Raw genomic sequence first — 20,727 nt, 5'->3', positions numbered from 1 at the left:
GGCATGGCAAGCTTATACATGTTATTTACTATACTAGCCGTGTGTTAAATGATGCCCAAAGGAATTAGACAACTACAAAAAAAGAATTATTAGCTATTGTGTATGCTGCTAATAAGTTTAGGTCCTATTTAATTGGTTCTAAGGTTATTGTTTATACTGATCATGCTGCTTTGAAGTACCTTTTATCCAAACAAGACTCTAAACCAAGATTAATCAGATGGGTGTTACTCCTTCAAGAGTTTGATATTGAGATAAAAGACAGGAAAGGGTCAGAAAATCAAGTAGCTGACCATCTTTCCAGAATTGAGCCTGAGGCAGGAGTACAACCACCCACAGTTGTGACTGAGATATTTTCAGATGAGCAATTGTTCTTCATTCAACAGGCTCCATGATTTGCAGACATTGCAGATTACAAGGCCATGTATTTTATTCCAAAGGAGTACAGTAGACGACAAGTAAAGAAGCTACTGGCTGATGCAAAGTACTACATTAGGGAGGAATCGTACCTTTTTATAAGATGTTCAGATGGTATAATCCGGAGATGTGTTCTAGATGAGGAAATAAAGTAGATTCTTTGGTATTGTCATGGTTCTGATTATGGAGGCCACTTTGGCATTGTCATGGTTCTTCAGAGCGGTTTTTACTGGCCGACTCTCTTCAAGGATTCAAGAGAATTTGTGAAGCACTGTGATAGGTGTGAAAGAGCTAAAATTCTCCCTGCCAACCATGAGATGCCACATCAGGAGATTCTTGAGGTTGAGTTGTTTGATGTGTGGGGTATTGATTTCATGGGACCTTTTCCGCCCTCATATTCCAACAACTATATTCTAGTGGTTGTTGATTATGTGTCCAAGTGGGTGGAAGCTGTGGCTCTACCCACCAATGATGCCAAAGTGGTGAAGAGCTTTCTTCAGAGATATATTTTCAGCTGGTTTGGTGTCCCAAGGACACTCATTAGTGATGGTGAAAGTCACTTTTGTAACAAATAGCTGGACTCACTTCTGTAAAGATATGGAGTCCGTCATAAAGTGGCAACCCTCTATCACCCTCAGACAAGTGGACAGGTTGAGGTTTTCGACAGGAAACTCAAGAAGATTCTAGAGAAGACCGTCAGTGTCTCAAGAAAGGACTGGTCTAAGAAGCTTGATGATGCTCTCTGGGCATACCGGACAGCTTACAAGACTCCTATTGGCATGTCCCCTTATCAGTTGGTCTATGGCAAAGCTTGTCCCTTACTAGTGGAGCTGGAGCATAAAGCCTATTGGGCAATCAAATATCTGAACCTTGATGCTCAGGCTGCAGGAATCAAGAGAATGCTTCAGTTGAATGAGCTTGATGAATTCAGATATTCAGCCTATGAGAATGACAAGCTCCATAAGGAGAGAACAAAGATATGGCATTACAAGAAGATTTCCATCAGAGTCTTTGAGCCAGGTCAGAGAGTGCTTCTGTATAATTCAAGGCTCAATCTTCGGAAGCTGAAATCCCGGTGGTCAGGATCGTTTGTAGTTACCAGAGCTTCACAATATAGTCATGTAGAGATTTAGGAAGAGCATTCTGACAGGAAGTTTACAGTGAATGGCCAGAGGTTGAAGCACTATATTGCAGGCGAGATTGATCGCCAGAGGTCCGTTCATCTACTGAATTAGCAGAACTGACTGTCAAGCTAGTGATGTTAAAGAAGCGCTTGTCGGGAGGCAACCAGATAATTTCGTATCCTTAGTTAATTTTTCGTTGCATTAGTTTTATTATTTATTTGATTTTCATTGAGTCTTTACTGTTTTTCCTTTGTTTTACATGTATTTTGATCATGTAGAAATTTTAGAATAGGAATTCGGACACTTAGAATAATTTTTGACCGCCTTGGAAGTGCATGCTGCGGACTATGTGGCGCCAAACTTGGCATCTCCAAGTTCGGCGTGGAATATGCGTGCAAAAGTGGAAATTGGTTCTGGAAGGCCCACGCCGAACTTGGAAAATCTCAAGTTCAGCATGGATAACGACATAAAAAATGTGCAAATTTGAGACGTGTTGACGCCAAACTTGAAGTTCAAGTTTGGTGTAGGAGCTTTGCGTACAAGGGGAAATTCTCTCTGCCAGGGTGACGCTGAACTTGGCTCCCCTAGCGTTTGGCGTGGGAAAATGGTGCAAAAAAAAAAGGGCTGGCGCCGAACTTGGTGTAGAACTTGGGTTACACCAAGTTCAGCGTTGAAGGGAAAATTCTCTAGCGTAAGAAATGGCGCTGAACGTCCCTGGCCCCAAGTTCGGTGCCAGCTGGTTCTTTATTCCCATATTCACGCCAAATCGTGCCAAATCTCCCCCAAATCCCAAGATCTCCTCTCAAATCCCCATGTAATTGCCCCCTGCTCCCTAGACTGATTCCCATCCACCCTTCCCCATATATTCCCAAGCCCCTTCCTTGTTACAAAACCCAAGCTTCCCCTGTGACCTCTTCACCACCTGCAACCTTCCTTCCTTGCCTTCCCCATAACTCAGCCTTTCCCAGTACACCTGAACCCATGACCCCCCCTTGACCGTGCCTTAAAAGACTCCCCTATTTCCTAGCCGTGACCCCCTCACCAACCCCAACATCCCTCATCAACTCCCTATAAATAGCACCCCATTCCCCTTCAAAACACACATCACATAGCCACTCAATCCTTCTCTCTCTATACTCCTCTAACACCATTGATCCTTCCAACCTCCTCCTCTTAAGCCAAACACACATACACTCCTAATACACAGCATCTTCGCCCCTCTCACCCACAACACCCAACCCTCCATCCATACATCCTCCTCTCCCAGACCACACGCCCCCACTCCTTTCTCAACCCTTTCTTTTTTTCTGTTTCATTCGTATATAAAAAAATAGAAAAAAATCTTTTTAGCATTGGTTTTTATTTTCTTCTATTTGAATTTCCGCTCTTCTTTCTTCTTCCCCTTTGTATTTCTTTATTTTGCTTGAGGACGAGTAACATTTTTAAGTTTGGTGTTGCCAATTTGCTAGTGTTGCCAATTTGCTGTTTTATTTGGTTTATTTCTATGGCACCAAAGACTACCCAACCTTCCAAGAAGAGAAAAGGAAAGGAACCGGCCACTGGTTCTCATGATTTAAGAAGATTCCGCTCTAAAATAAATGAAGAGCATTTTTTGGATATCACTAGCAAGAGGCCGAATCTACCGGAAGTACGGTTTAATCTCCAACCAGATGAATATCTGGAAATTCCGCATGAGATTTAGAGAAGAGGATGGCAACTTCTGTGCAATTCGCAGACACAGGTGGGACAATTAATGGTTCAAGAATTCTATGGGAACCTATGGATTACCTACAAGGATGTGTTTGGAGTCAATGAAAGGGACCACAGAACCTTTGTAAGGGGAAGAGTCATTGATTTCAGCCCAGAGACTATCAGATAGACCCTCCAGATACCACAGACTATACCCTCACTTCAGTCCTACAGTGAGAGGGTGGACAAAGATCAGTGATGGGAGCAAGTAGTCGCTGACATATGCATTCCAAATGCCTGGTGGAAATTGGGAGCAGAAGGGAAGCCAAGCCATATTAGAGTAGGCGACCTGATGCCTTTGGCTAGAGGATGGCACCATTTTATTTGTCGGTCTATCATGCCCACAAGCAATCGGTCCGAGTGTACTATAGACCGAGCCATCATGATTCACTGCATTCTTTTGGAAGAGCCATTTGAGGTGGCAGACGTCATAGCTCAGCAAATTTACCATGTCGTCACCAACGCCAAGGAGAATGCCAGGTTGGGCTTCCCACATCTCATCTTTCGCCTCTGTGAGGTTGCTAGGTGGTAGCGCGAAATTGTGATCACTACTTTGCACAACTCAAATAATCCCCGGTGATGAAACAAAAAACTTGGTGTTCAATACCATGGCATAAACACAACTTCGCACAACTAACCAGCAAGTGTACTGGGTCGTCCAAGTAATAAACCTTACGCGAGTAAGGGTCGATCCCACAGAGATTGTTGGTATGAAGCAAGCTATGGTCACCTTGTAAATCTCAGTCAGGCAAACTCAAATGGGTATGGTGATAAACGCATAAAACATAAAGATAAAGATAGAGATACTTATGTAATTCATTGGTAGGAACTTCAGATAAGCGTATGAAGATGCCTTCCCTTCCGTCTCTCTGCTTTCCTACTGTCTTCATCCAATCCTTCTTACTCCTTTCCATGGCAAGCTTAAGCAAGGGTTTCACCGTTGTCAGTGGCTACCTCCCATCCTCTCAGTGGAAATGTTCAACGCACCCTGTCACGGCACGGCTATCCATCTGTCGGTTCTCAATCAGGCCGGAATAGAATCCAGTGATTCTTTTGCGTCTGTCACTAACGCCCCGCCTTCAGGAGTTTGAAGCACGTCACAGTCATTCAATCATTGAATCCTACTCAGAATACCACAGACAGGGTTAGACCTTCTGGATTCTCTTGAATGCCGCCATCAGTTATAGCCTATACCACGAAGACTCTGATCTCACGGAATGGCTGGCTCGTTTGTCAGGCGAGCACTCGGTTGTCAGGCGATCAACCATGCATCGTGTATCAGGAATCCAAGAGATATTCACCCAATCGAAGGTAGAACGGAGGTGGTTGTCAGTCACACGTTCATAGGTGAGAATGATGATGAGTGTCACGGATCATCACATTCATCAAGTTGAAGAACAAGTGATATCTTAGAACAAGAACAAGCGGAATTGAATAGAAGAACAATAGTAATTGCATTAATACTCGAGGTACAGCAGAGCTCCACACCTTAATCTATGGTGTGTAGAAACTCCACCGTTGAAAATACATAAGTACAGGGTCTAGGCATGGCCGTGAGGCCAGCCTCCCAATGATCTAAGAACTAGATGTCCAAAGATGAAAATACAATAGTAAAAGGTCCTACTTATAGAAAACTAGTAGCCTAGGGTGTACAGAGATGAGTAAAAGACATAAAAATCCACTTTCGGGCCCACTTGGTGTGTGCTTGGGCTGAGCATTGAAGCATTTTCGTGTAGAGACTCTTCTTGGAGTTAAACGCCAGCTTTTATGCCAGTTTGGGCGTTTAACTCCCATTTTGGTGCCAGTTCCGGCGTTTAACGCTGGGATTTCTGAGGGTGACTTTGAACGCCGGTTTGGGCCATCAAATCTTGGGCAAAGTATAGACTATCATATATTGCTGGAAAGCCCAGGATGTCTACTTTCCAACGCCGTTGAGAGCGCGCCAATTGGGCTTCTGTAGCTCCAGAAAATCCACTTCGAGTGCAGGGAGGTCAGAATCCAACAGCATCTGCAGTCCTTTTCAGTCTCTGAATCAGATTTTTGCTCAGGTCCCTCAATTTCAGCCAGAAAATACCTGAAATCACAGAAAAACACACAAACTCATAGTAAAGTCCAGAAAAGTGAATTTTAACTAAAAACTAATAAAAATATACTAAAAACTAACTAGATCATACTAAAAACATACTAAAAACAATGCCAAAAAGCGTACAAATTATCCGCTCATCACAACACCAAACTTAAATTGTTGCTTGTCCTCAAGCAACTGAAAATCAATTAAGATAAAAAGAAGAGAATATGCAATGAATTCCAAAAACATCTATGAAGATCAGTATTAATTAGATGAGCGGGGCTTTTAGCTTTTTGCCTCTGAACAGTTTTGGCATCTCACTCTATCCTTTGAAATTCAGAATGGTTGGCTTCTTTAGGAACTCAGAATCCAGATAGTGTTATTGATTCTCCTAGTTAAGTATGATGATTCTTGAACACAGCTACTTATTGAGTCTTGGCCGTGGCCCAAAGCACTCTGTCTTCCAGTATTACCACCGGATACATACATGCCACAGACACATAATTGGGTGAACCTTTTCAGATTGTGACTCGGCTTTGCTAGAGTCCCCAATTAGAGGTGTCCAGGGTTCTTAAGCACACTCTTTTTGCCTTGGATCACAACTTTATTTCTTTCTTTTTCTCTTTTTTTTTTCGTTTTCTTTTCTTCCCTCTTTTTTTTCGTTTTTCTCTCTTTTCTCTTTTTTTTTTCACTGCTTTTTCTTGCTTCAAGAATCATTTTTATGATTTTTCAGATCCTCAGTAACATGTCTCCTTTTTCATCATTCTTTCAAGAGCCAACATTCATGAACCACAAATTCAAAAGACATATGCACTGTTTAAGCATACATTCAGAAGACAAAAGTAATGCCACCACATCAAAATAATTAAACTGTTATAAAATTCAAAATTCATGCAATTCTTCTCTTTTTCAATTAAGACCATATTTTATTTAAGAAAGGTGATGGATTCATAGGACATTCATAACTTTGAGGCATAGACACTAAGACACTAATGATCACAAGACACAAACATGGACAAACATAAGCACTAAAATTCGAAAAACAGGAAAATAAAGAGCAAGGAATTTAAGGAACGGGTCCACCTTAGTGATGGCGGCTTGTTCTTCTTCTTGAAGATCCTATGGAGTGTTTGAGCTCCTCAATGTCCCTTCCTTGTCTTTGTTGCTCCTCTCTCATGATTCTTTGATCTTCTCTAATTTCATGGAGGATGATGGAGTGTTCTTGATGCTCCACCCTTAGTTGTCCCATGTTGGAACTCAATTCTCCTAGGGAGGTGTTTAGTTGCTCCCAATAGTTTTGTGGAGGAAAGTGCATCCCTTGAGGAATCTCAGGGATCTCATGATGAGTGGGGTCTCTTGTGTGCTCCATCCTCTTCTTGGTGATGGGCTTGTCCTCATCAATAGGGATGTCTCCCTCTATGTCAACTCCAACTGAATAACAGAGGTGACAAATGAGATGAGGGAAGGCTAACCTTGCCAAGGTAGAGGACTTGTCCGCCACCTTATAGAGTTCTTGAGCTATAACCTCATGAACTTCTATTTCTTCTCCAATCATGATGCTATGAATCATGATAGCCCGGTCTATGGTAACTTCGGACCGGTTGCTAGTGGGAATGATTGAGCGTTGAATAAACTCCAACCATCCTCTAGCCACGGGTTTGAGGTCATGCCTTCTCAATTGAACCAGCTTCCCTCTTGAATCTCTCTTCCATTGGGCGCCCTCTTCACATATGACTGTGAGGACTTGGTCCAACCTTTGATCAAAGTTGACCCTTCTAGTGTAAGGGTGTTTATCTCCTTGCATCATGGGCAAATTGAATGCCAACCTTACACTTTCCGGACTAAAATCCAAGTATTTCCCCCGAACCATAGTAAGATAATTCTTTGGATCCGAGTTCACACTTTGATCATGGTTCTTGGTGATCCATGCATTGGCATAGAACTCTTGAACCATCAAGATTCCGACTTGTTGAATGGGGTTGGTAAGAACTTCCCAACCTCTTCTTCGGATCTCATGTCGGATCTCCGGATATTCACCCTTTTTGAGTGAAAAAGGGACCTCGGGGATCACCTTCTTCAAGGCCACAACTTCATAGAAGTGGTCTTGATGCACCCTTGAGATGAATCTTTCCATCTCCCATGACTCGGAGGTGGAAGCTTTTGCCTTCCCTTTCCTCTTTCTAGAGGTTTCTCCGGCCTTGGATGCCATAAATGGTTATGGAAAAACAAAAAGCAATGCTTTTACCACACCAAACTTAAAATGTTTGCTCATCCTCGAGCAAAAGAAGAAAGAAGAGAGTAGAAGAAGAAGAAAAGAAGGAGATGGGAATGGCTTTTGTTTTCGGCCAATAAGGGGAAGAAGTAGTGTTTAGGTTGTGTGAAAATGAAGGAGTGAAGATGGGTCTATATAGGAGTGGGGAGAGGGGTAAGGTTCGGTCAAGTGAGGGTGGGTTTGGGTGGGAAAGGTGTTTGAATTTGAATGGTGAGGTAGGTGGGGTTTTATGAAGGATGGATGTGAGTGGTGAAGAGAAAGATGGGATTTGATAGGTGAAGGGTTTTTGGGGAAGAGGTGTTGAGGTGATTGGTGAATGGGTGAAGAAGAAGAGAGAGAGTGGTGGGGTAGGTGGGGATCCTGTGGGGTCCACAGATCCTGAGGTGTCAAGGAAAAGTCATCCCTGCACCAAATGGCAAGCAAAATCTCGTTTTGTGCCAATTCTGGCGTTAAACGCCGGGCTGGTGCCCATTTCTGGTGTTTAACGCCAGCTTCTTGCCCTTTTCTGGCGTTTAACGCCAGTCTGGTGCCCCTTTCTGGCGTTAAACGCCCAAAATGGTGCCAGACTGGGCGTTAAACGCCCATCTGCTAGCCTGACTGGCGTTTAAACGCCAGCAGGTTCTTCCTCCAGGGTGTGCTGTTTTTCTTTCTATTTTTCATTCTGTTTTTGCTTTTTTCATTGATTTTGTGACTTCTCATGATCATCAACCTACAAAAAACATAAAATAACAAAAGAAAATAGTTAATTATAAAACATTGGGTTGCCTCCCAACAAGCGCTTCTTTAATGTCATTAGCTTGACAGAGGACTCTCATGGAGCCTCAGAAATGCTCAGAGCTATGTTGGAACCTCCCAACACCAAACTTAGAGTTTGAATGTGGGGGTTCAACACCAAACTTAGAGTTTGACAGTGGGGGCTCTGTTTGGCTCTGTTTTGAGAGAAGCTCTTCATGCTTCCTCTCCATGATGACAGAGGGATATCCTTGAGCCTTAAACACAAGGGATTCTTCATTCACTTGAATGATCAACTCTCCTCTATCAACATCAATCACAGCCCTTGCTGTGGCTAGGAAGGGTCTGCCAAGGATGATGGATTCATCCATGCACTTCCCAGTCTCTAGGACTATAAAATCAGTAGGGATGTAATGGTCTTCAATTTTTACCAGAACATCCTCTACAAGTCCATGGGCTTATTTTCTTGAGTTGTCTGCCATCTCTAGTGAGATTTTTGCAGCTTGCACCTCAAAGATCCTTAGCTTCTCCATTACAGAGAGAGGCATGAGGTTTACACTTGACCCTAAGTCACACAAGGCCTTCTTGAAGGTTATGGTGCCTATGGTACAAGGTATTGAAAACTTCCCAGGATCCTGTCTCTTTTGAGGCAGTTTCTGCCTAGACAAGTCATCCAGTTCTTTGGTGAGCAAAGGGGGTTCATCCTCCCAAGTCTCATTTCCAAATAACTTGTCATTTAGCTTCATGATTGCTCCAAGGTATTTAGCAACTTGCTCTTCAGTGACATACTCATCCTCTTCAGAGGAAGAATACTCATCAGAGCTCATGAAGGGCAGAAGTAAGTCCAATGGAATCTCTATGGTCTCATTTTGAGCCTCAGATTCCCATGGTTCCTCATTTGGAAACTCATTGGAGGCCAGTGGACGTCCATTGAGGTCTTCCTCAGTGGCGTTCACTGCCTCTCCTCCCTCCCAAAATTCGGCCATATTGATGGCCTTGCATTCTCCTTTTGGATTTTCTTCTGTATTGCTTGGGAGAGTACTTGGAGGGAGTTTAGTAATTTTCTTGCTCAGCTGACCCACTTGTGCCTCCAAGTTTCTAATGGAGGACCTAGTTTCAGTCATGAAACTTTGAGTGGTTTTGATTAGATCAGAGACCATGGTTGCTAAGTCAGAGTTATTCTGCTTAGAACTCTCTGTCTGTTGCTGAGAAGATGATGGAAAAGGCTTGCTATTGCTAAACCTGTTTCTTCCACCATTATTATTGTTGAAACCTTGTTGAGGTCTCTGTTGATCCTTCCATGAGAGATTTGGATGATTTCTCCATGAAGGATTGTAGGTGTTTCCATAGGGTTCTCCCATGTAATTCACCTCTTCCATTGAAGAATTCTCAGGATCATAAGCTTCTTCCTCAGATGAAGCTTCCTTAGCACTGCTTGGTGCATTTTGCATCTCAGACAGACTTTGAGAAATCATATTGACTTGTTGAGTCAATATTTTGTTCTGAGCCAATATGGCATTCAGAGTGTCAATCTCAAGAACTCCTTTCTTCTGACTAGTCCCATTGTTCACAGGATTTCTTTCAGAAGTGTACATGAATTGGTTATTTGCAACCATTTCAATCAGCTCTTGAGCTTTTGTAGGCGTCTTCTTCAGATGAAGAGAGCCTCCAGCAGAGCTATCCAAAGACATCTTGGATAGTTCAGAGAGACCATCATAGAAAATACCTATGATGCTCCATTCAGAAAGCATATCAGAAGGACACTTTCTGATTAATTGTTTGTATCTTTCCCAAGCTTCATAGAGGGATTCTCCTTCCTTCTGTCTGAAGGTTTGGACTTCCACTCTAAGCTTACTCAATTTTTGAGGTGGAAAGAACTTTGCCAATAAGGCATTGACTAGCTTTTCCCAAGAGTCCAGGCTTTCTTTAGGTTGAGAGTCCAACCATGTTCTAGCTCTGTCTCTTACAGCAAAAGGGAATAGCATAAGTCTGTAGACCTCAGGGTCAACCCCATTAGTCTTGACAGTGTCACAGATTTGCAAGAACTCAGCTAAAAACTGATGAGGATCTTCCAATGGAAGTCCATGGAACTTGCAATTCTGTTGCATTAGAGAAACTAATTGAGGCTTAAGCTCAAAGTTGTTTGCTCCAATGGCAGGGATAGAGATGCTTCTCCCATAGAAATCGGGAGTAGGTGCAGTAAAGTCACCCAGCACCTTCCTTGCATTGTTGGCATTATTGTTGTTTTCGGCTGCCATGAGTTCTTCCTCCTTGAAGAATTCGGTTAGGTCCTCTACAGAGAGTTGTGCCTTAGCTTCTCTTAGCTTTCGCTTCAAGGTCCTTTCAGGTTCAGGGTCAGCCTCAACAAGAATGCTTTTGTCTTTGCTCCTGCTCATAAGAAAGAGAAGAGAACAAGAAAATATGGAATCCTCTATGTCACAGTATAGAGATTCCTTTAGATGTCAGAGGAAAAGAAAAGTAGAAGACAGAAGTAGAAAATTCGAACTTATCAAAGAAGATGGAGTTCGAATTTTGCATTAAGGAATAGTGTTAGTCCATAAATAGAAGGATGTGAGAAGAAGGGAAGTAATTTTCGAAAATTAAGTAAAAGATTTTGAAAACATTTTGAAAAACCTAATTGATTTTCGAAAATGAAAGTGGGAAAGAAGTAAAGTGATTTTTGAAAAAGAGTTTGAAATTAGAAATAAAAAAGATTTGATTGAAAACTATTTTGAAAAAGATGTGGTTAAGAAGATATGATTGATTTTAAAAAGATGTAATTAGGAAGATATGATTTGAAAAACATTTTAAAAGATTTGATTTTGAAAATTAATGACTTGGCTATCAAGAAAAGATATGATTCAAACATTAAACCTCTCTCAACAGAAAAGGCAACATACTTAAAATGTTGAATCAAATCATTAATTGATAGCAAGTATCTTTGAAAAAGGAAAGAAATTGATTTTGAAAAAGATTTGATTGAAAAGATATGATTTGAAAAAGATTTGATTTTGAAAAACTTTGAAAATCTGAAAAAAATTGCATTGAAAAACAGAATCTTCCCTCTTGTGCCATCCTGGCGTTAAACGCCCAGAATGGTGCACATTCTGGCGTTTAACGCCCAAAACACTACCTTTTTGGGCGTTAAACGCCCAACCAGGTACCCTGGCTGGCGTTTAAACGCCAGTCTGTCCTTCTTCACTGGGTGTTTTGAACGCCCAGCTTTTTCTGTATAATTCCTCTGCAGTATGTTCTGAATCTTCAATTCTCTGTATTATTGACTTGAGAAGACACAAATTAAAAATATTTTTGGATTTTTAATAATAAGGAAAAATCAAAATACAACTAAAATCAAATAACAATGCATGCAAGACACCAAACTTAGCAGTTTGCATACTACTGACACTAGTGAGAATGCATATGAGACACATAAACACTCAAGTCAAGAGAATTAAAAGATCAGAGTAAGAAAATCATCAAGAACAATTTGAAGATCCTTAAGACACATGAATGAATGCATGCAATTGACACCAAACTTAAAATGAAACACTAGACTCAAACTAAAATTATTTTTGGATTTTATGATTTTGTAAAATTTTTTTTTTGTGCTTTTTTTCGAAAATAAAGTGGAAAAAGGTATCAAAATTCTTAATGAGAATTCCAGGAATCAGTGCAATGCTAGTCTAAGACTCCGGTCCAGGAATTAGACATGGCTTCACAGCCAGCCAAGCTTTCAAAGAAAGCTTCGGTCCAAAATACTAGACATGGCCAATGGCCAGCCAAGCCTTAGCAGATCACTGCTCCAATAGCAAGATTGATAGAAATCAACAAGCTCTTGTGATGATAAGTTGAAACCTCGGTCCAATGAAATTAGACATGGCTTCACAGCCAGCCAGACTTCAACAAATCATCATGAAACACTAGAATTCATCTTCAAGAATTCTGAAGAAAAAAAAATACCTAATCTAAGCAACAAGATGAACCGTCAGTTGTCCATACTCGAACAATCCCCGGCAACGGCGCCAAAAACTTGGTAGCGCGAAATTGTGATCACTACTTTTCACAACTCAAATAATCCCCGGTGATGAAACCAAAAACTTGGTGTTCAATACCATGGCATAAACACAACTTCGCACAACTAACCAGCAAGTGTACTGGGTCGTCCAAGTAATAAACCTTACGCGAGTAAGGGTCGATCCCACAGAGATTGTTGGTATGAAGCAAGCTATGGTCACCTTGTAAATCTCAGTCAGGCAAACTCAAATGGGTATGGTGATAAACGCATAAAACATAAAGATAAAGATAGAGATACTTATGTAATTCATTGGTAGGAACTTCAGATAAGCGTATGAAGATGCCTTCCCTTCCATCTCTCTGCTTTCCTACTGTCTTCATCCAATCCTTCTTACTCCTTTCCATGGCAAGCTTAAGCAAGGGTTTCACCGTTGTCAGTGGCTACCTCCCATCCTCTCAGTGGAAATGTTCAACGCACCCTGTCACGGCACGGCTATCCATCTGTCGGTTCTCAATCAGGCCGGAATAGAATCCAGTGATTCTTTTGCGTTTGTCACTAACGCCCCGCCCTCAGGAGTTTGAAGCACGTCACAGTCATTCAATCATTGAATCCTACTCAGAATACCACAGACAAGGTTAGACCTTCCGGATTCTCTTGAATGCCGCCATCAGTTCTAGCCTATACCACGAAGACTCTGATCTCACGGAATGGCTGGCTCGTTTGTCAGGCGAGCACTCGGTTGTCAGGCGATCAACCATGCATCGTGTATCAGGAATCCAAGAGATATTCACCCAATCGAAGGTAGAACGGAGGTGGTTGTCAGTCACACGTTCATAGGTGAGAATGATGATGAGTGTCACGGATCATCACATTCATCAAGTTGAAGAACAAGTGATATCTTAGAACAAGAACAAGCGGAATTGAATAGAAGAACAATAGTAATTGCATTAATACTCGAGGTACAGCAGAGCTCCACACCTTAATCTATGGTGTGTAGAAACTCCACCGTTGAAAATACATAAGTACAGGGTCTAGGCATGGCCGTGAGGCCAGCCTCCCAATGATCTAAGAACTAGATGTCCAAAGATGAAAATACAATAGTAAAAGGTCCTACTTATAGAAAACTAGTAGCTTAGGGTGTACAGAGATGAGTAAAAGACATAAAAATCCACTTCCGGGCCCACTTGGTGTGTGCTTGGGCTGAGCATTGAAGCATTTTCGTGTAGAGACCCTTCTTGGAGTTAAACGCCAGCTTTTATGCCAGTTTGGGCGTTTAACTCCCATTTTGGTGCCAGTTCCGGCGTTTAACGCTGGGATTTCTGAGGGTGACTTTGAATGCCGGTTTGGGCCATCAAATCTTGGGCAAAGTATGGACTATCATATATTGCTGGAAAGCCCAGGATGTCTACTTTCCAACGCCGTTGAGAGCGCGCCAATTGGGCTTCTGTAGCTCCAGAAAATCCACTTCGAGTGCAGGGAGGTCAGAATCCAACAGCATCTGCAGTCCTTTTCAGTCTCTGAATCAGATTTTTGCTCAGGTCCCTCAATTTCAGCCAGAAAATACCTGAAATCACAGAAAAACACACAAACTCATAGTAAAGTCTAGAAAAGTGAATTTTAACTAAAAACTAATAAAAATATACTAAAAACTAACTAGATCATACTAAAAACATATTAAAAACAATGCCAAAAAGCGTACAAATTATCCGCTCATCACTAGGGTGCAGATAGAAAATGATTTTCCTATTCCAGTCGAGAAGCCCATCACAAAGAATACTATAAACCTGGTAAGGGAACGTCAGAGGCTCCCAAGAAAACAGGCTGAAGAAGGAGCTGAAGAGGAGCAGCGACTGCCTCAGGGACACTACTTCCCTCTTCAAGAATATTGGCAGCAGCTTACATCCTCCATGGAGCAGATGAGGGTCACTAATGACAGCCACTGGCAGTAGTACACTGCATCTGTAGAGGAGATGAGAGCGATACAGGACATCCGTTGGATGCATCTCTGTACTACTCTTGATGAGATGAGAGCTGCTCAGGATTTTCAGCGGTAGAAGATCTCTCAGCTGAGACAGGACTACACCCGCTTGAGAGGACCTTACGGAGCTCACCCTGAGGAGAGAGATCCCCATCAGAGAGATCGAGGTGGCTCAGTTCCTTTTTATTTTCCTTCTTATTTTGCTATTTTTATGATTAGGTTCCTGCTTTCTGCTATTTTTGTTATTGCATGATCAGTTGTTATTTCAATTCCTAGGTTCTAGTTTAATTTACTGTTTATTTTGTTATTTGATTTTTATTCTGAAAGAGTGTCTCATGTATTGCTCACTGAGCTTGAAATCAAAAGAAAAGAAAGAAGAAAAAGATGTAATGCATGAGAAAATGAGTTTATATTTAAGATTAGTCTTGTTTACTTAAATGTGGTGGTATTATTTGTGATTCTGAATGAATGACATAAGCAGTGCATATTTGAATTTGAATTAAGGGATGTTGATGTATGAAGAACAGGAATTTAGAGAAATATTATGAATTCTCTTAGGTAAATAAAATTTAATCATTGAGGCAAAAGAAACAACAAAAGAAAAATAAGAACAAGGTCCAAGGCTCTGAGCATCAATGACTAGGGAGGCCTGACATGATTAAAAGCTCAAAGAGTTGTTTCTCTAATTATATGCTTGTGGTATTCTTGTGTCAAGTAATCCTTGAGACAGAACATTTAGAGTTGAGACCAAATGCATTTAGCAGAATATGCCAAAGGCTTTGAGCACCACTGTCTGGGAGTATCTGAAAGAAAAGTCAGAACTTAAAGAGAGTTCTCCAATTAAGTGCTTGTGGTGTTCTTGTGTCAATTAACCCTTGAGACAGAACATTTAAAGTCACGACTAGACTCAAGGTGCAAAGCACCAGTTACTTGAGAATTAAAGGATATCTGCTGTGTTCAAGGATTAAACTGAAGTGTAAAGATCAGATAATTCATAATATGATCCGGATTCAAATTCTGAATAACAATGACATTCCTCTGATTCAAAGGAGAGTGAGATGCCAAAACTGTTCAAAATTACAAGAGGTAAACCCCACTTTAAGAAGAGACATGAACATAACTGAACTCTCAACTCTCATGCAAATTCACATCTTAATCATGTACTGATTTTGGTTGCTTGAGGACAAGCAACAATTCAAGTTTGGTGTTGTGATGCGTGAGCATCTTCTCTGTCTTTTCCTAGTGAATTTGCATTATTTTTTGTTAGGTTTAATTAAGATTTAATATATTTTAGACGCTATGAATGCTACTTTGAGTTGTGTACAATTCTATTTATTTCAGATAGTATTTTGGACGAATTTAATAGAGTTTTCATGAAGAAATGGAGCCACAGCAGAATAAAAGCTTGAAGCCAAACTTGGACCCTCCAAGTTTGGCGCCAAGAAGCACCGTAATGCCCATTATCCTCTGCCTCATCTTCCCAAGTTTGGCGTCACAATAAGAAAGCATAAGGAATGCATGCGTGAAGTCCACGCCGAACTTGACCTCTTCTATGTTTGGCGTGGGATCAAAGGCTCCAAAGAAAGTTTGTGCGCACCACTCCATGCCAAACTTGACAATCCATTGTCAAGTTTGGTGCCAATAAAGGAAAGCCTACTGCCTAGTCCACGCCAAACTTGACTCCCTCCAAGTTCGGCGCCAACTCAAAGACACCAAGGAAAGCATGTGTGCATCACTCCACGCCAAACTTTGTTTCTTCCAAGTTTGGCGCCAAACCTAATACATTTGGTGGTCCCCAATCTCGTCTAAGGCTCGCATAAATCACTCATTTAGTTTTGATTTAAATTTTATTTCATTTATAATTAGGAAAAGATATTATTTAGTTTTAGGAAATATATTTTTACATTAAGTAGGATTAAATATAAAAGGGATAAGAATCAACCCTTCGGGCTCTTCTCTTCTCTTCTACCTCATTCCGTAATTGACAATTTTTTAAAATCCTAGTTTTCTCTCTGAACCATAAGCAACTAAACCTCCACTATTAAGGTTAGGAGCTATGTCTATTGTATGGATTGATACTATTATTTTTCTATCTGAATTCATGTACTAATTTTTAATTCAAGAATTGTTTTCGTTCTTTATATTATGAATTTGGGTGGAACGAAAGTATGACCCTTGTTCTAATTGAGTTCTTGTATAACTTGGAAAAGCTCTTTACTTGAACAACAGCTTGAAAACAATTTCTCTTAAACTTCTAATTATCTGGACTTAACGGGATACGTGACATATAATCCTCTTATATTTGGGTAATTAGGGTTCTTGTAGCATATGAACTAGAATTGAACTTCACCCTCTAATTGGAATTAAGCGACCAAGGAATTGGCGGTTGATGAATTTTAGAGGAGACTAAAAAGGTCTAAGGAATTAGGGTTTAGTCACATATAGTTTGCCATGAATTAAATCTTACATGATTAAAATAGTTAGTAAGAAGAGTCAATCCGGAAAATAGATAACTCTTAAGCCTTAACTGTCTCTCCATATATTATTCACAACTTATTTACTACTTGCCTTCTGATATTCTGAATTTACTGTTTAATGCTTTTGAACTCTCAAACACCATTTCTTACTTGTCTAACTAAGTAAATTAATCAACCATTGTTGCTTAGTCCATCAATCCTCGTGGGATCGACCCTCATTCACTTGAGGTACTACTTAGTACGACTCGGTGCACTTGTCGGTTAGTTTGTGGTTATAAATTCCGCACCATGGTGCTACCTGTTCTTACAAAATAGTTGAAGGAAAAATTGAAGAGGATTAAAATTCTTCTAATCATGATGTGCATTGGGGTTACAATTAGTGTCTTCATCAATTTCTTTGCTCTGTTTAAGAACTGAGTTGTACTAATGTTAAATAGTGGATGAAGAGTAAATGTCAATGATTATAGTGTATTTTGATAACTGTGGATGTGCTAAATTTGGTTGAAGCATGGAATGATTACTCTTGTATTGTGTTTTGATAAGAACCTGATGTATATTAAGAGTGTACCAAATTTTTTACTATTACTTTGTTGAGAACCTGATGTGTGTTGTGTTTTTCAAAGTGCAGTAAAACCAAATAGAACACTTATAGTACAAACTTCGTAATTAATATTTAAATGTAGTGTATCTAATCACATTGACCATAAACATGTTACACAACATTTATCAGCAATCTCCAAAAAGTAAATGAACATTTCTTGTATTTCAAGCATAACATATGATCAAGTGACAATATCTAGCTGACATAAGCCAATTAGGTAATATACCACAAGAAGTACTAATCAAAGTCAAACACAACCTAGTCCAATAACTTTGAAAACAACTTAAACAATTCATCCAAAAAGTTCATTAACAAAAAAAAAAGGATTGCTAAATCAGTTCTACAATGTCAAAAGACCCTAATACAACACATTCAACATGGCTTTTTCTTTGGGTTCTCTGAAGGCTTTGAAGGTGCAGGTGTGGGCATGAATTCCATTAACCTCTTTTGGTGCCTTTACTTGCTGCATTCATTGTTTGTTGAGAAACTATTGAGAAAGCACTAGAGCTAGAATTTGACACATGCACTTGGCCTAGATGATTCAGGATTAAATGATTCAGCAATGTTGTTGGCAACATTATACACTTTAGGCCAATAAGAAAATCCTGATTTTGACCATGATTATTGTTCATAAGTTGACAAGTACTCCCAAACTCTTGCATTGATCCGCTTGACATAGGTCATTGCATTTTTGAATTCCAAATCGGTCATTGTTCGAGTACACTGCCACAAAGCTCCTATTTGTCCTTCCATCTCTTGTTCAAGTTCTGCCACATGTGTATCACACAAAATTTATGTGGTACTTTTGCATGACTTCTTGGAGTGTTTGAACCAGCCCCTAAGCCAAATATCAAAACCAACATTCAATAATATAACAGAGGTGCACAAATACAAATAACTAAGTAATCAAGATTTATAAATTACCTTTTACTTGTCACTCATGAAATTCTACCTAAATTCTTTAAAATCCCCGATATCTTCATGAAGTAGCTACAAGAATCATTTCCAATTTTCTTTTGTTTCAGCATCAACCACAACATATGTTATAGAAAATAGATGATTATTCCCGTCTTGTCCTACAGCCGTGAGTAGTTGTCCCCCAAAATACCCCTTAATAAAGTTTCCATCAAGGAAAATAAAAGTCCTACAACCACACTTAAACCCTCTCTTACATGCCTCTAAGCATATATATAAACTTCTAAAGTTAGTTGACGAACAGATTCTTGCGTGGTCTAGAATTTTACAAATAAGCTCTCGTTGAAAGTATAGCTTCTAAACCAACAAAAATCTTTTCGTACAAAAAACTTGTTTGTCATTAAAGCAAACCCAGTAAAATTTATAATCGAAGTATTTAAATCTCGGGTCGTCTCTCAAGGAATTGCAGGGAGGTATGATTTATTATTGGTTATGGAAAAGTATCTTTTGGGTTTTTTTGAAAGGTTTGAACAAGGAATTTAGATGGCAAGAAAATAAATTAATAACTATAAAAACTCTTGGCAAGGTATGAGAACTGGAAATCCCATCCTAGTTATCCTTATCAGTTAGTTGTGATGAGAATTGTTTATTGCTCTCACTTAGTTAACCCTTACTAAATAAAGGAAAGTCAAGTGGACTAATCAGTTTGATTCCTCAAATCCTAGTCAACTCCTATGGAAAGACTAGCGTTAGAGGAATCCAAATCAATCAGCAAATTCCAATTTTCAATCAGCACCGAGTTTAATAACTCAAGTGTCACCAATTACTCAACCAAAGCCAAAGGAGAAAAAATCCAAATTATTTATATCATAAATAAAAGAAAGCAATCATAAATCTGAAATACCTCAAATTATATTAAATATAAAATCAAATCTAACATGAGAATTCATAAATCAAAGTAATAGAATAAATAAAAATAGAAGAGAAACCAAAGTAAAGGAACATTGAACCTGGAATGATGAAGAAGTAAACCTAACCTAAGAGAAATCCTAAGTCCTAAAAACTAAGAGAGATGAGAGAGTCTCTCTCTAAAAAAACTACATCTAAAACTAAAATTGTGAATAGTGAATGTTGTATTGAGTCTTTGCATGTTCCCTTGCTTTAGTCTGTGTTTCTAGACAAAAAATTGGGTCAAAACACGGCCCGAAATCGCCCCCAGTGTTTTCTATTAATTCTACAAATCGCGCATGTCACACGTACGCGTCAGTCACGCATTCACGTTGCTGGTCGTTTTGGCGTGTGACGTGTTCGCGTCAAGCACGCGCTCGCGTCATATTGCAGAACTCCAATCCACGCGTACGCATCAGGCACGTGCACGCGTCACTGCAATTTTCTCCATGTCACGTGCACGCGTGAGCCAGGCGTGCGCGTCGCTGCTCACTAGTTATCTCCTTAGTTTCTTGTGTACCTTCCATTTTTTGCAAGCTTCATCTCCATCCTCTAAGCCATTCCTGCCTTATAAAGGCTGAAACACTTAACACACGGATCACGGCATCGAATGGTATAAAGGAGAATTAAAATACACAAATTAAAGACTTCTAGGAAGCAAGTTTTCAACCATAGATCAAGACTAGGAAGGAGTTGTAAAGCCATGCAAATCATATGAATAAGTGGGTAAAGACTTGATAAAAACCACTCAATTAAACACAAGATAAACCATAAAATAGTGGTTTATCATTAGGCAAACACTCTGGCTGTGGATGTGTGCTCATAGTACATGTAGAACCAGGATTCGCCTTAAGCAACTCCCATAAATAATTGCGTAGCTTCCCATACTGTTCCTTCTCCGTACCCTCAATAATGTCCTTCGCCATCTCCATTACCCTATACATCATTCGCTTACCTACAGTTATGTCATATTCTATCTTAAACGACTCGTCTGCCTCCCTTTGTAGCAAATTAGGAGAAATTCTAACCTTGTTAACTAACTCTCCAACAACCCATTTACATGTTACTGATCTAGATTTGTTACTCCTAGGACAGGTGTGCTCATCAACTAGAGTCTTGATTTAAAAATTTGGTGGAAAATTTCTCCTTGAACAGTATACCTCCCACGGACAGTCTTGATTATAACAATAACTCTGCATCTTAAAGGCTCCACCTTCGAAAAGAACACTTCCCTTCCCATTTGGATATTAAACTTCTTCACAACATCCTTGAACTCTTGCATCGTTACAAACTCCATGCCCAGCTCGAGTCTAACTTGGCCGAAGCGTGCATCAGGATTGTGTTGTGGAAATACCAGAATCCCGTCTTCATCATCTGATTCAGCCGAACTGTGAAGATCCTCAAACTTGTACTAGAACTCATTTTTCCTACTCC

At 40.1% G+C, this 20,727-nt stretch overlaps 1 non-coding gene across 1 annotated transcript; it reads left to right on the top strand.

Moving 5' to 3' along the window:
* The first annotated feature begins 10,104 nt into the window (after nt 1-10,104).
* Nucleotides 10,105-10,212, top strand: LOC112716445 (small nucleolar RNA R71). Its single transcript, XR_003160359.1, has one exon. It is a non-coding gene; the product is annotated as a small nucleolar RNA R71 (small nucleolar RNA).
* The last annotated feature ends 10,515 nt before the right edge of the window (nt 10,213-20,727 follow it).

Source organism: Arachis hypogaea, chromosome 1, assembly GCF_003086295.3.
Source record: "Arachis hypogaea cultivar Tifrunner chromosome 1, arahy.Tifrunner.gnm2.J5K5, whole genome shotgun sequence".
NCBI classification, from domain to species: domain Eukaryota; kingdom Viridiplantae; phylum Streptophyta; class Magnoliopsida; order Fabales; family Fabaceae; genus Arachis; species Arachis hypogaea.
This window is presented reverse-complemented; position numbering and strand designations above follow the sequence as displayed.